This window comes from Nicotiana sylvestris, chromosome 2, assembly GCF_000393655.2.
Source record: "Nicotiana sylvestris chromosome 2, ASM39365v2, whole genome shotgun sequence".
In the NCBI taxonomy this organism is placed as follows: Eukaryota; Viridiplantae; Streptophyta; class Magnoliopsida; order Solanales; family Solanaceae; genus Nicotiana; species Nicotiana sylvestris.
In genome coordinates, this window is record NC_091058.1 from 134,545,202 (window position 1) to 134,557,964 (window position 12,763).

Here is a 12,763-nt window from a genome sequence, read left to right on the forward strand (position 1 = left end):
ATACCTCTTAAGGTTTTTCGAGGGCCAATTTTATTGAAGCCCTTTTTTATTATTTGTCGAGGGTAGCCTTTTTTAACCGGTTTTTCATAGAATCTGAAATTCTATTTTGATTGCGGGGTTCGGACGTCTCCGAGTCGCATTAATTTAGCCGTAGCCTTTGGGTATGCCTCTTGGGCTTATTTCCTAATAACACTTCGAACTTGTTTGAGGTGTTAGTCCCTGAGAAAGATAGCCTTGGCCTATAGATCGAGGGGCACCTATTGATGTCTAATGAATTCGAGTTGATTACCAATGACAGTCCCTGAGTATTCGAGGTATATTTGTGCTTGGCCCTTGAGCCATTATTCATGAAATTATAAATATAGAGCTCGTATAGTAGCAATTTTCCTTTGTGACATAAAGTGTTTGATATAGAAAGGATGCTTCTTTAAATAATTTATACATGCGTACATATTTTGCTATCGGGGCTCAACTAATCTATATAGCCACAGTTCAATCGACCGTTTGGCCCATTACAAAGTTTCTCTATCAAGACCTTTTGTCATGAAGTATTTTTCTCGAAAATATATCCTCCGAGGGTGATTCCCCCCAGTATTCGAGGTTGATTGAAAAGAAGCCTTGGATACTGTTGAATTTTTCTTAGGTAGCACATAATTGTTGCCTTGATAAAAACTTCGCCGGAAAAACCCATTTGGTATAAAAACCGATCTAAGGGAAAAAGAGTGCAACACATGCTTTAAACCTAAGGTCTTCGTGTTGAAGTGTTTCTCGACGTCTTCGATCGAACACCTGCAATATGTTAGTATCAAACACAAATGGAAAAAGGGAGAAAGTCATATCTCAACAATAATATCGTTTGAGCAGTGATATATTCCAATTGTTTGGCAATTGTCCGCCCTCCATTATGCCAAGTTTGTAAGATCCTTTTTCGATGATGCTGATAACTCGATATGGTCCTTCCCGCCCTTTGTTTGGGTTTCGAGTATTGAGGGTGACTTTCCTTAGAACTAAGTCCCCGATTCCGAAGTGGGGAAGGTTGGTTCTTTAATTGTAATATCTTTCGATTCTTTGCTTCTGTGCATCCATCCGAACAAGTGTAGCTTCTCATTTTTCATCCAATAGTTTGAGTCTAGTATTCATAGCCTCGTGATTTGATTTCTCCATTGCATGTCGAAATCTGGCGTTAGGTTCCCCGACCTCAACTAGAATTAAGGCCTCGGATCCATATACTAAGGAGAACGGGGTTTCCCCCGTGCTGGAATTTGATGTCATTCGATACGCCCAAAGAACTTCGGGTAGAACTTCTCTCCATTTCTCCTTAGCGTCATTCAACCTTTTCTTTAAGTTTTGAATGATAGTCTTATTTGTCGATTCTGCCTGCTCATTTCCGTTTGGGTGATACGGCATTGATAAGATCCTTTTTATTTTGTGTTCTTCGAGGAACTTCGTTACCTTGATGTCGTTGAATTGCTTTCCGTTGTCGCATACGATTTTGGCAGGTATCTGAATCGACACACGATGTGGTCCCAAATGAAGTCTATAACTTCTTTTTCTCTGACTTTCTCAAAGGCCTGTGCTTCCACCCATTTAGAAAAGTAGTCAGTCATAAACAAAATGAATTTAGCTTTACCTAGGGTCATTGGCAGAGGGCCGATGATATCCATCCTCCATTTCATGAATGACCATGAGGATAGGACTGAATGAAGTTGCTCTCCGGGCTGATGGATCATCGGTGCAAACCTTTGACATTTATCACATTTTTGAACAAACTCCTTAGTGTTTTTTTCCATGTTATCCCAGTAATACCCTAATCTAATGATTTTGCGAATCAAAAGTTCGGCGCTGGAGTGTTTCCCACAAGTGCCTTCATGGATCTCTCGTAAAACATAATCGGTGTCCCCCGACCCTAAACATACTGCCAATGGTCCATCGAACGTCCTTCTGTATAACATTCCATTTTCATCCAATGTGAACCGAGTAGCTTTGGTTCGTAGAGCCCTCGACTCTTTAGGGTCCGATGGGAGCTTTTCATTCTTTAAATATTCAATATATTTATTCCTCCAATCCCAGGTCAAGCTTGTAGAATTTATCTCGGCATGACCCTCATCGACCACAGATCTTGAAAATTGGAAGAAAGTCCCCAGGATAATATCATCTTCCTATACTGATGACCCCAAATTTGCAAGTGCATCGGCCTCACTATTTTGTTCTCGAGGTACGTGATCTAGAGTCCACTCCTTAAAGCGGTGCAAAGTTACCTGTAGCTTGTCCAAATACCTTTGCATTCTATCTTCTCGAACTTCAAAGCTTTTGTTTACTTGGTTCACTTCCAATAAAGAGTCACATTTGGCTTCAATGACTTCTTCCTCCAAGCCTTTAGCTAGCTCGAGACCTGCAATCATGTCCTCGTACTCGGCCTCATTGTTAGTCAACCTAGAAGTTTTGATAGACTGCCTAATAGTGCTACCTATGGGTGGCTTCAAAATGATGCCTAGCCTGGACCCTTTCACATTAGAAGCGCCATCTTTGAAAATGGTCCATACCCCTGATGACGTGCTCGATTTTAACAAGAGTTCCTTTTCAACTTCGGGTACGAGAGTTGGCGTGAAATCGGCCACGAAGTCTGCTAAAATTTGAGACTTGATGGTCGTTCGAGGTTGATACTCGATATCATACCCACTAAGTCCGACGGCCCATTTGGCCAATCGATCCGAAAGTTCGGGCTTGTGCAAAATATTACGAAGTGGGTAAGTGTTTAACACACTTATGGGGTGACATTGAAAGTATTGTTTCAGCTTTCTAGAAGCGCTTATTAGTGCAAGTACTAATTTTTCTAAGTGTGGATATCTAGTTTCTGTTTCCCCTAAGGTTCGACTTACATAGTAAATGGAAAATTGCGTGCCTAGGTCTTCTCGAACTAGGACACCACTTACCGCGATATCTAACACCGCCAAATATAAGTAGAGTTTCACATCTGCCTTCGAGGTGTGAAGCAAAGGTGGGCTCGATAAGTATCGTTTTAATTCCTCTAATGCTTGTTGACATTCTGGGGTCTAGGTGAAATCATTCTTCTTCTTGAGTAAAGAGAAAAATCTATGACTTCGATCCGACGACCTTGAGATAAATCGGCCTAAAACAGTTATCCGCCCAGTTAGCCTCTACACGGCTTTTACGCTGTCCACAACGGTGATGTCTTCGATGGCCTTGATTTTATCGGGGTTGATCTTGATCCCCCGACTTGACACCATGAAGCCTAGGAACTTGCCCGAGACGACCCCGAAAGCACATTTCTCGGGGTTAAGTTTCATGTTATATTTCCTCAAAATCTTGAACGTTTCCTACAAATAAGCCAAATGGTCCTCTGCAGTCTGCGCGCAGGGACTTAACTAGCATGTCATTAATATAAACTTCCATTGAATTACCTATTTGTTCTTCGAACATCTTATTTACTAGGCGTTGGTAAGTAGCTCCTGTATTTTTTAACCCGAATGGCATTAAATTGTAACAATATGTTCCATACTTAGTGATAAATGAGATCTTCTCCTGATCTTTTGGGTTCATCTGAATTTGATTATACCCAAAATAGGCGTCGAGAAAGGTAAGGGTCTCATGGCCAGCCATGGCATCGATCATGCGATCGATGTTAGGCAATGGAAAAGAGTCTTTAGGGCATGCCTTGTTCAAATCCTAGTAATCTACACACATTCTAAGTTTGTTCCCTTTTTTAGGGACTACGACTACATTGGCTAACCATTTGGGGTATTTTACCTCCTGAATGGATCCTATTTTGAAAAGTTTAGTTACCTCATCCTTCATAAATGCATGCTTTACCTCGTACTGGGGCCTTCTCTTTTGTTTCAGCTGTTTGAACCTGGTTCAAGGCTTAGCCGATGCGTTGTTATCTCTGGTGGGATCCATGTCATGTCTAAATGGGACCAAGAAAAACAATCCATGTTAACCCTATTCCCAGGTATACCTTTCGCTCGGGCAGGTACTCGATCAATTAACCTGTTCCAGCTCCTCGACCGTTGATTTGGTGGCGTCGGAGTCTTCGGGTACAATAAAGGTTCGAGAAATCAGAAAATCCTCCTCTTCTTCTATATCCTGCTTTCTTGATTCGGTCGAGGTTGGTGGCTGTCATTGCTATTTGGTTTCCTGTTTACCTTTGATGATTGACCTTTCCGAGGTTGATAATGATGATACCGGTATTACCTCATCAACTACAAATATTTCCTTCGCAGCATGTTGCTCCCCGTACATTTTTTTCACGCCGTCTGACATCCAGAATTTCATCATTCTGTGAAGAGTCGAAGGAACTGCCCTCATGTTGTAGATCCAAGGCCTCCCGAGTAGGGCATTGTACCTCATGTTGCCCTTGATCACGTGGAACTTGGTATCTTGAATGGTTCCATCCACGTTCACCAGTAGAGTAATCTCACCTTTAGTTGTTTCACTGGCCATGTTGAAGCCATTTAAGACCCGAGCTACGGGTACAATTTGATCTTGCAAACCGAGTGCTCCATGACCCTCGATCGGATGATGTTCGCCAAACTACCTGAATCCATTAAAACACGCTTAACTTGAACTTTATTTAATATGATAGAAATTACCAGAGCATCGTTGTGTGGTTGAGAAATTCCTTCTGCTTCCTCATTGTTGAATGATAAGGAACCCTCAGGCACGTAATCCCGTGTCCGCTTCTCTCTAGTAATTGACACCTTAGTGTATTTGAATACGAGCCCTTATGGAATATCGACCCCGCTGACGATCATATGAATGATATGATGCAGTTCCTTCTATTCATTTTTCCTATTGGCATCTCTGTCTCTGAAATGGTTCTTAGCTCGATCGCTGAGAAACTCTCGAAGGTGGCCCTCGTTGAATAGATGGGTTATTTCCTCCCTTAATTGCTTGCAATCCTCAGTTTTGTGACCATGCGTGCCATGATATTTGCACATTAAATTTGGGTTGCTTTGGGAAGGATTGGTTTTTATGGGTATGTGCCATCTAGTATCTTTGATCCTTCCGATTGGGAATACAATGCCTGATGCATCAACGCTAAAGTTATATTCCAACAACCGAGGTGCCTCCACGGGATCAACATGCTTATCAAAATTGCTTTTACTCATAAGTCTCCGAGAATTTTGTCCCCGATCGTTCCTTCGACATTCCGGGGGAGGATTGCGGCCCGAGCCATTGTTCCTTTGATACACGGTATATGGTTGATATCACTCCATGTTTGACCTTGGTTCCCTGTGGATGTCCCTCTGGGTTTTAACTACTAACCTGTTTGGATGTACTGAACCGGAAGGGGCTCCTAATTGGTCGTCCTCGACTATGATCTTCGATTGATATCGTTTGTGCACATCTGCCCAAGTTACAGCTGGATACTCGACCAAGTTTTGTTTCAACTATCGTAACGCTATCAAACTTCGCACGTTCAACCCTTGGGTGAAAGCTTGAACGGCTCAATCATCTGTGACCAGTGGCAACTCCATGCGTTACATTTGAAATAAGGATATGAACTCCCTCTGCATTTTATCACCCTTCTATCTTATCTTAAAAACGTCTGATTTCCTTGTTGCGACCTTTATGGCCTCAGCGTGCGCCTTCACGAAGGCATCTGCTAACATGGCAAATGAGTCGATGGAATTTGGTGGCAGGTTGTGATACCAAATCATTGATCCTTTTGACAAAGTTTCCCCAAATTATTTCAACAAAACCGACTCGATCTCGTCATCATTGAAGTCATTTCCTTTAATCCCGCATGTGTACGAAAGTGATGTATTCATTAAGATCGGTTGTCCCATTGTATTTAGGCATATCTGGCATACGGAACTTCTTAGAAATGGGCTTCGGAGCTGCACTCTGAGGAAAATGCTTTGCACGAACTTTTTTGCATCCAAACCGTTTAAGATCAGGGGTGCCCCCGGTATCTTATCAACTCGGAAGTTGAATGTTTCCATTTTTTATCATTATCTTTGATTTTCTTCTCTTCTGACTCGATTCTTTTGGTTAGCTCCTCGAACATCTTCATAATTGTAGGATCAGTCCCTAATATGTTATCATTCGACCTTTCTGGCACTGGCTCGGTACGACGAGTGATTTCTGGTTCGACCACACTCAAAGTTCTATGTTGACTTTGAAGCTGAGCGATAGCAGCCTGCTGAGCCTGCATCATCTCGAATATTACCTGGAGGCTAACTCCCCCGTCTCAAACGCCTTGTATTCTTTGGCTACCAGATTGGCCTTTCCTGCGTACACTCCCTTCGGGGTCTGCGCCTAAATCCGCATTCAAAGAAATGTGCGAACTGATATAGACTGGATTGACCGGTACTCCCTCGAGATTAGCCGGTGGCACTCCGGCTCCTGGAGCAATTACGTTATCATTTTTCCCGTGAAATCCAAGAACATTATCACCATGTACGGGTGCGTTCTGTGAGTTTGACATGTTTTAGCCTGTGAACAAAAATTCTTGACAAGAACAAGTGTGAAAATAACGTGTGTTATCGGAATCAGCACTGAAACAATCACTATTATCCTTAGCCCCACGGTGTGTGCCAAATTGTTTACCCTAAAATCTGAGTAACAATTAAACTTATATTGTGGTTTTAAGGATATGTTATTTAATCCAATACCAACTGATAAACAAGGAATTAAATATAGAAATTAAAGAATAAAATAAGTCAAACCAGTGCACAAGCCAAATCTCGACCTCAAGCTATGACGGCCTCGAGGTGGAATAGTAGGAATAACAAGTTACAAAGCAACTCTGATGAACAGTGAATAAAATAGCTAGAATAAAGTGTATGTATTGTATTATCAGACAAAACGTATCTTAAAAACGAATGGGTTTCCCTTTATATTATAGGGGATTCCTAAATAAGGTACACTTCTAATTACGGAAATAAATCCTGTGATTGGCGCCGATAACTGCTTGGTATGATCTATTCCGAGATTTTCGCCGAGACTTTCGGTTGGTTGCTAACATCTCTCCATTCCGTTATTATGCCTTACTCGAGGTTGGTCATACTTGGCCTTGATTTTCATCGAGCACTTCGATCCTCAAGCTCTATACTCCAACATCGGTCTCGAGCAAGGTCCGTTTTGAGCTCATTCTCGCATCAACTCCTCGAGCCTACGAAATCGAGGCATACCTGATTTCGACCGTATACAATATTATTTCAATCTTACTTTGTTAAATTTTTTATAAGTAAATATATATTTAGTAAAAAATTTTAAAAAAAGTTACAAACATATTATCTATTGAAATATTCTTATAGGAGAATTTTTTTAGTCGTCTGACAATAATTTGTCTTTGATGTACACTTTAAAGGTTAACCGAATTTAGTAATTAAACGTAAAAGTTAATATGTACCTATATAATAATAACCACTTCAAATTTGAAAAGGATATATGAATTTAATATATCTTGACATATGAATATGAAAGAACAAAAAGATTGATGCATTGCAGTAAAACTTGACAAGAAAGTAATCATACAACTCATTATTTAAGGTTGACAAATATGGAGAACTTCATATTCTATTAAATATTATATCCCGTAAGAGAATCCCAAATATTTCTAGACATTTTTCAAAAGAAAATTCTATATAAAATCTAAAAAGTATATAAAAAAGTTATATATTTGTATGTCGGTTTGGTTCGGATTTTTTTACTCAATACCAAATCAAATCAAACAGAATCTAGTCGAATTTTTTAATCGATTTGGTTTGACTTTTCGGTTAGGTGTGATTTTTCGATTCGATTTGTACACCCTTAATGCACGGTAATGGCATGTGTTTTTCCTAACAAAAATTGTAACCAACTCAATTAATTAAGGGTTCATGAGCACTATTATCGCTAGGTGTTATTTCTGTCTCACATTGTTTTAGAGAATAAGTTGCCTTCTTTTATGATTTTTGACTAATTCATATCATTTGAGCTAACTTTTCACACTTTTTGGATGCAGTTGCTGCGCCCTGGGTGGGACCATTGACGACAATGCCAACTTCAGTTGTTCAAATTTTGATTTGACAATTCCAAAATTCAATATTGTGCTGCTAAAACGAATTTGACCCTTATGGGGAAACTGGAAATGAGTTGTAACTAATGGAACATTTATTTATTTATTTTTAAAAATTGCAATATTAATAATCAAAAGAATGGAAAACACCACCTATTGAGAAACTTCAATTGAGGCGAAGCACAAGAAAATAGGAAAGATTATCTAGTGGATGTTCCCGAGCCATAACTTGTACCAAGATGTTTGGAGGTCACGCTTTCAGCATTGGGACAATACGTTTTTGTTTTCGTTCAAATAATTATAGGGAAACAGCCAGGAGCCAACGCAAGCCAGCCACTTTGTCACAATCTTGTTAAAATATTTATTTGTCTTGAAAATGGTTGCTAGACCTAGTTGAAACTCAAATGCTTCATTTGGTTACGGTTAAGACTTATGATATTAATAATTTCAGTATAAAATTCGATATTACTTTATATGCATTTTGTTTGAGGTACAGGATGTAATGTTTTAACTTTATGCCTCAATTTTAGTTTATTTATTTATTCCAGATTGGATAACTTACAAGTATAAAATATTAAAGATTGAAATAATCTTGAGTCCCCCCCCCCCTTAAATTTAATAAGAATATAATTGTAACTTGTAAGTCCTTATATAATACACTGTACATTTTATTTTAATAACTAATGCAATAAACTAAACACTCGCAAAAGAAAGCACATGCACTACTTAATTTAGTGATGCAACTCATTATTAATCTTTGTATTACAATTCATTTGTAACCTTGTCGGCGGACCAACAAAGCATTAGGTATCTTGTTCATTCGGGTGTTTATCGGGCAGATAATTAGGCTTAACGGTTTGGCTTATCGGTTATCGGATTATAAATATAGTAATCCGCTAGTCATCCAATAAGACAACGGGCGAATTGATATCGGATTAACCATTATCAGATGGTTTATCGACTAAACCAAATAGAAATTTTTTGAACAATCAATACCAAATGACTAAATGCATAGTTCAAACCATCTTTGTTAGTTGTAGTAGCTTTTCCAGATTAGAAGCCAAAGACGACTGCCAATGCCATTAGCTACAGTTAGACGACAGTTCTATTGAGAATTAGAAATTAGGGATTTAGCCATTTAGGTTTTAATAGTACTTTATATACATAGGGGTAAAAGTATAAATATAAAAATTCTTAACGGGTTAATTGTTTACCCGATAAGATAATTGAGTAATCTGCCCCCAAACCGTTAAAACGTTAATTATAAAATCTCAATCTGTTTACCATCCATTACTCCGATAATCCGATACCAATAAACCAATAAGCCATCCATTTAGTTCGATTAACCCTACTTGTTCATATTCTATTCCGCCTGACAAAAGAAAAGAAGAAGAAAAACTCATTTTGTACTAGCTACTATAGGGCTTTTGTTATACTTCCACCATTCATACTTCTTCATTCCGTAATAACAAAAATAACAAGGATGACAACGGTTATTACCAGTGGTAACATGTATAAGAGGTAGATACTATGTTTGAAGGTTTGATTAGTGGGAGAAATTCAAAAATAGCCAGATTTACAATTGGTCGTTCAAAAATAGCTCAATTTCAAAGTAATCGAAATTTAGCCACTTTTCATGTAAAGATAAATCTGAGCGAAAACACTGTTCAAAACCCGAAAAATACGCAAGTATATTATACTGGAGTTCCAGCATAAGTATGCTTGAACTCCAGCATATTATACTGGAGTTCCAGCATAAGTATGATGAAACTCCAGCATAATATGATGGAGTTCCAGCATAAGTACACTAGAACTCCATCATAATATATTGGAGTTCCAGCAAGTATAATTGTCCAGTATAATATACTGGATCTTGGAGCACCGGTGCTCCAGTCTCCAGTATATTATACTGGAGTTAGCAAAGTACACCGGTCCAGCATAATATGCTGGAGTTCATACACAGGTGCACTGAACTCCAGTATATTATGCTGGACCGATCTCTGTTGCAACAAAATAGTAGCTATTTTTCATTGACTTCGTAAACGCTGACTATTTTTGAATGACCAGTCCGAAAACTGGTTATACCATGCTATTTTTACTTGATTAGTCTATATTGCTAGTTTGTTCATTACTAAAGTTGGGGCCTTCTGACCCTTTAGAGGTTTTTTAATCTTGCTTGTAAATATATATTTTTTCCTGGTAATGAAATTTCCTTAATTGCAAAAAAAAAAAAAAAGAAGGTAATTACTTCTTTAATTGCATTGTATTATTTCAGACGTTATTATATTTAAAGGTGATGACTAGGAATTTCATTGTCAAGCAGCCACCTATCATCTAAACGTATTTTCGTTTGTGTAATGAATCATTTTATTTTATCTTTTGTGTGTATATTACAAGTAAAGATAATCAATTGTAATGCCTCTTTATGATTGGAGCCACTCATAAAGGGTTCAAAAACATCAAATGCTCACACGGTCACACCTAGTGCTGTATTCTGGCCCGGGCCCGGGCCTTCGTGGGCCAAATGGGCTGGGCTTCGTGGGCCTGGGCTCTGGCGGTCCTGGGCTTCGTGGGCTCAACGGGTGGAACCGGTCCCGTGACGGGCCTAAGCCCACATGGTCCCGGGCTTAACGAGCCGGGCTCGTGGGCTTCGCGGGCCTAGCGGGGTTTTTTTTTTTTTTTGTAAGGCAATTTATTGTAGTATCATGGCTATATTAAAAATATATATGTAGTATATATGTAGAAATCTAATTATTAAAGTGCTTGACGAAAAATAAAAATAACAAAACAATAGTAAAACACTAAATTGTCATGCATAATAAATTAATAACAAAGTACAACATGAAGCATATTAATATATATATATATATATATATAGTATACTAGTATAGAATGTTATGTATATATATTTCATTGTATATTTTCTTGTAGTATATATTGTATGTTATGTATATATATTCTCTTGTATATTGTCTTGTAGTATATATTGTATGTTATGTATATATATTCTCTTATATATTGTCTTGTAGTATATATTGTATGTTATGTATATATATTCTCTTGTATATTATCTTGTAGTATATATTGTATGTTATGTATATATATTCTCTTATATATTTTCTTGTAGTATATATATTGTATCTTATGTATATATATTCTCTTGTATATTGTCTTGTAGTATGTTATGTATATATATATCCTCTTATATATGTTGTTGTAGTATATATTGTATGTTATGTATATATATTCTCTTGTATATTGTCTTGTAGTATATATTGTATGTTATGTATATATATTCTCTTATATATATATATATATATATATTGTCTTGTGGTATATATTGTATGTTATGTATATATATCCTCTTATATATGTTGTTGTAGTATATATTGTATGTTATGTATATATATTCTCTTGTATATGTTGTTGTTGTATATATTATATGTTATGTATATATATTCTCTTATATATTGTCTTGTAGTATTGTATGTTATGTATATATATTTTGTAGTATATATTGTATGTTATGTATATATATTCTCTTATATATTGTCTTGTAGTATATATTGTATGTTATGTATATATATTCTCTTGTATATTATCTTGTAGTATATATTGTATGTTATGTATATATATTCTCTTATATATTGTCTTGTAGTATTGTATGTTATGTATATATATTCTCTTGTATATTTTCTTGTAATATATATTGTATGTTATGTATATATATATATCCTCTTATATATTGTCTTGTAGTATATATTGTATGCTATGTATATATATCCTCTTATATATATTGTCTTGTAGTATATATTGTATGTTATGTATATATATTCTCTTGTATATTATCTTGTAGTATATATTGTATGTTATGTACATATATTCTCTTGTAGTATATATTGTATGTTATATATATATATTCTCTTATATATTGTCTTGTAGTATATATTGTATGTTATGTATATATATCCTCTTATATATATTGTCTTGTAGTATATATTGTATGTTATGTATATATATTCTCTTGTATATTATCTTGTAGTATATATTGTATGTTATGTACATATATTCTCTTGTATATTGTCTTGTAGTATATATTGTATGTTATATATATATATATATTCTCTTATATATTGTCTTGTAGTATATATTGTATGTTATGTATATATATCCTCTTATATATATTGTCTTGTAGTATATATTGTATGTTATGTATATATATTCTCTTGTATATTATCTTGTAGTATATATTGTATGTTATGTACATATATTCTCTTGTATATTGTCTTGTAGTATATATTGTATGTTATATATATATATATATATATATATATATATATATATATATATTCTCTTATATATTGTCTTGTAGTATATATTGTATGTTATATATATATATCCTCTTATATATGTTGTAGTATATATTGTATGTTATGTATATATATTCTCTTGTATATTGTCTTGTAGTATATATTGCATGTTATGTATATATATATATCCTCTTATATATTTTCTTGTAGTATGTATTGTATGTTATGTATATATATTCTCTTATATATTTTCTTGTAGTATATATATTGCATCTTATGTATATATATTATAACTTATTACTTATATATTTTCTTGTAGTATATATTGTATGTTAGGTGTATATATTACCTTATATATTTTGTATGTTATATGTATATATTCCTTATATATTTTGTATGTTATGTGTATACAAAAAAAAAATTAAAA